The sequence below is a fragment of the Triticum aestivum genome, chromosome 3B (assembly GCF_018294505.1).
Source record: "Triticum aestivum cultivar Chinese Spring chromosome 3B, IWGSC CS RefSeq v2.1, whole genome shotgun sequence".
Lineage (NCBI taxonomy): Eukaryota > Viridiplantae > Streptophyta > Magnoliopsida > Poales > Poaceae > Triticum > Triticum aestivum.
This window is the reverse complement of record NC_057801.1, coordinates 715,133,889-715,138,357: the sequence shown is the minus strand read 5'-3', so window position 1 is coordinate 715,138,357 and position 4,469 is coordinate 715,133,889. Positions and strand designations below refer to the sequence as shown.

The 4,469-nt window shown below is 45.7% G+C and overlaps 1 pseudogene; it reads right to left on the bottom strand.

Moving 5' to 3' along the window:
* Positions 1-1,556: 1,556 nt before the first annotated feature.
* On the bottom strand, positions 1,557-2,953 carry LOC123066171 (1-aminocyclopropane-1-carboxylate oxidase homolog 1-like; annotated as a pseudogene).
* Positions 2,954-4,469: the final 1,516 nt, after the last annotated feature.

Here is a 4,469-nt window from a genome sequence, read left to right as displayed (position 1 = left end):
CTCAGTGCGCCGTTTGGATCATACCCACGCGGCGATCCCGATCCAGGCGAGAAGTGGCAGTCCATGACCTTGTTGTCGCTCCTACCGGCGGCCGGTAGTACTGCAGGCCATACGTCGCGACACATCCAATCCACGTGCCGGCCGGCCCTATACGCCATCATCGGGAGCTTCATCGACCGACGTCGTTGTGAATGGTGAGATGAGACGAATAGATCAGGAGATGACATTGCCATGGGGAATTGTCCAAACTAAATGACGAATCTACCCTCAAATTAACTAACCGGTCCCACCGTTGTTTGTAATTTCTCGTAATTTTGATTTTGTAACTCCTCGTAACTTCTATTTTTCTATCGTCGGATTAGGGTGGATGAACGGCTCGTAAAATCGCCAATCACCGTAACAGTTGTAATCAGATGTGCATACACTTTAAATGATTTTTTTGGATATTTGAATATCTACTTCTTTTGAATATATATGACCACAAAATTTTGAGTAACAAATTTTTTTTTGTGGAATAAATTTCAAGATATTTTGGGTGGAACAAAACAAATTCAACACTATATACAGGTTAGTATTCACACCTTTTGTCCTTGATATTTTTTTGCACTGAAATCAACGGGAGTTTTTTTTCCGTGAAACTATTTAAACGAGTACGAAAAAAGGTCAAGTTTATTTTAAAAAAGTTTTAAACGAACACTTTTTGATATTTGAGTATTTATTTTTAAAATATATATGTATATATCCAAATACTTTTGGGATAACAAAATAATTTTGTTGGAATAACTTTAATGATTTTTTTGGTGGAACAAAAGAAAACCAACCGTGTCACCTATCTCTTTCTTATTTATTATTACTACATTATTTATTTTCGCCGTGTCTTCGTTGTTTTCACGTACTTGTGCTTAACCAAGCCAAGAATACCATGCGTGAGACTAAGATCGTTTCATATAAAAAAAACAGCATAATTTAGCCACCGAAACATATTTAAAAAATTAAGAAAAATTGACATAAGTTTAGAAGTTCAGTTTATATTACCAACGTTCATATTTCCAGGAGACAGGATTCTGACAGTGGCTACCTTAGAACAAGACCAAACGTGTTTCAGAAGAGTGGCATTTATGTCTCAGAATTGATTGCTTCAATACATTGTTCAAGATCATGTTCTAGCCTGTACTCCTGACTGTACAACACTGCTGCAGCAGTGTATGACGCGCTTTATCTCCTCAGATGTCTGCCCGATTTCCTTACTCACTAGTTTAGCTATTGATCGCAAAGTCTCTTCGCACGTTGTGGATACCGGGGACATATGTCCCCATAGACCAATGTCTCCATAGACCAAACGTCCGCCTCCTTCAAGTAATGCCCTTCAATTTGTAGGAGGTCTATTCTGTTGATTCCTAGTTCGTGTTACTCTATGTTTTCTTACTACCTGCAAATTCCAGGTAAATCTGATCTGCATTTCCAGCAAAATCCACAAATTCCACCATTCGAAGAGTAGACAGAGTGCATCTCGCATTCCTGGGATGTACTACGTAGCATACGGTTCAAACCGGATCATCAATTAGGATCATAAGCACAACAAATACATTTGGGTGAGAATGATTGGTTAGATCCTGAAGTGTTGGAGTGCGGAGACGCCGTCAAGGCCCTTGGCCCTGTAGTGCCTGTCCATCTCGTCCACCGTCGTGTTCCTGTACCTTGCGTCGGCGCCGTCGGGAACGATCGGCTCGAGCACCCTCGTCCACGCGTCCGCCCGGAAGAAGCAGGCCACCGACACCCTCGGCCCCGCGCTCTTGGCCACCACATGGTGCTCTACGCTCTTGAACCTGTCGTTGGACGTGAGCTGTAGGTAGTCGCCGATGTTCACCACCAGCGCCCCCGCCACTGCCGGCACGTCTACCCACGCCGGCTGCTGCTTCTCGTCGTGAACGAGAACTTGAAGTCCGCCGACGGCGTCCTGGAGGAGCACGGTGAGGAAGCTGGGGTCGGAGTGCTTGGTGGTGCCCAGCGTCAGCTGCGGCTCCGGGCACGCCGGGTAGTAGTGGCAGGCGAGGCTCAGCCCCTCAGGCACTGTGTGTGTTCCTCCAGGTGCCCTTGCCGGAGGCCCAGCGCCTCCGACAGCAGCCCGAGCAGCGTGCTCCCCAGCCCCTGCACCAGCCCCGCGAACTCCGGCGCGATGGTCCTGCACGCCGGAGGGATCTCCTCGGGCGCCGGCGGCTCCGGCGCCATCTCCATGTACAGCGTGTCACGCCAGTTTGCCGCCGGCGACTGGAACAGGTCGAAGTTGCTATGGTACCTAACCCGCCGGCCGTCGTCCCGGGTGTGGTACGGCGCCTTGGCATCCACCGGCTCCTCGTTGAAGCCCCGCAGCGCCGCGAGCATCGCCGACAGTGCCGCCTCCGGCACACCGTGATTCACCACATGGAAGAAGCCCACCGTCTCCGCGGCCGCCTTCACCGCGCCGACCGCCGAGACTCGCCCGAACGGTGTCGCGAGGCCGGCGAGGTCGATGACCGGGATGGCGAACTGGTGGTCATGGTGATGGGGCGCGTCGTTGAGGGATTCGGGCGCGTGGTGGAAGATGGCGGGGACGGCCGTGACTCCCGCGTCCACGAGGCCCTTGACCCCGGCCTTGGTGTCGTCGAACGCCTTGAGCGCGCCGAGGCGGTGGTCGGAGGCCATGGATTATTGGAGCGCTTGTGCAGTGTGGCGATCCTTTGAATTCAGTTTGTGTGCGGAAGTGAGTGAGGTAGTCGTGTCTCTTTACTGATCGTATGTTCCACGATTGCTCACAGGCAGTGTATACGTCCACGTGTATTGCCTATCTCAAAGCGTGGATTTCTTCGATTGTGTTTGATTTTACAGTTTTGCTAGAACTCATCTAGATGAAATCTAATTTGGTCTCATTCATTTTTTATAGCCATTGTATGTGATGCTATAAGATGCGTGTGTGCTGACGTGGATTGTATCTGTTCTTGTTTTTAAAGTGAATGAGACCAAATTATATCTTATCTAGATGAGTTCTAGGTACTTCCTTAATTTTAGCCTAAGTTAACCTTACCAAATACTATTTCGCTTGCTAAAATTTTGGTCAAGATTTTACTAGTCAATGCTTTAGCCAACACTAGCAAGAAATGAAATAGAGTGGGCAACGAAGCATTGACATGCCAAAAAATGGGCCATGATCCATCCTAAGACCAAGTTTACGGTCATCACAGAAATATTCGTATATGGGAACTTTTGTAGTAACTATGAAAAAACTCAAAAAAAACTGAAGCTTTTTTGGAAATAAACTTGATCTTCTTTTGTACTCGTATAAAAAGTTTCGTGATGGAAAAACTCCCATCGACATCAGAGAAAAAAATCAAAAAAATCTAGTACAAAAAGTGTGAATGTTAACTTTTGTATGGTGTTAATTTTACATTGTTCCATCGAGAATATCATGAAAGTTATTCCACAAAAAAACATTATCTTATTCCAAAAGTTTTTGAATATACGTTGTTTGAAATTTAAATATTCAAATATCCGGAAAAAAATTGTGGTGCGTAAGTTGTAGAGTGATGGCTCCAGATATTTACCGATTTCAATTTTGATGTATTAAAACATGTGTGGTTGTACCCAAAAGGTGATACGGTGTTAGTACACAACGATTTGATGAACAGTAAGTCATTGATACATGTGCCAAGTAATTATGCACCAGAGATGTGATTAAATTACTTCGTTCAGGAGTTTGAAAAAATTATCGCAAGTGCGAAAACAGATGTAGCTTGTACCAGCGAAAAGCACCTGCATGTCAGCGAGAGTTGGCCGGCTAGTAGCAGGTGTGATCAATGCGATTGTACGGCCGAGCTGAGCGGTACAGGTCCGAGGGCATCTAAGTGCATGTACAATGGTGGCATATGGATACATATGCTTCATGACAAAAAGTAATTTGAAGCACTTACATTTATTTTTTCTCTCCAATGCAAGCTATCACTAGTGTGTCTTATTAAGAAATAAAAAAATAAAGACTCTAGTACACATGCATCTCTACTTTTCACTTCACCTTTTCAGCTTTTGTCGCCGGACCACGCTTTTTTTCTTCAAGCACCCGCCTCCTGAAGAGGATCCTGCTTCCCTATCCGAACCTACTTTACATCATATTCGATCCTACATGGCATGCGAGGCATCATCTTGAGGCTATGCATTGTACATGCCCTAATACAAACAGAAATGATCCAGAGAAAGAAGAAACACTAATAGACACATCAGAGATCAGGGCTGAGTGAATGGTGAGATTCAGGGGACAGATGTCCCGTGAACCATTGGGTATTTCCCGTTACTTGAACCAATACGACAGCTGGAATTGAAACAGATTTCAGACGAGACAAGCTGCTGGCTGATGATTTTGTTCAGCATCTCCCATGACTACAGGAGCGCCGCAGCTATGTAGATACATGATGATCCGGCATACTGAGTTTGAGCATTTA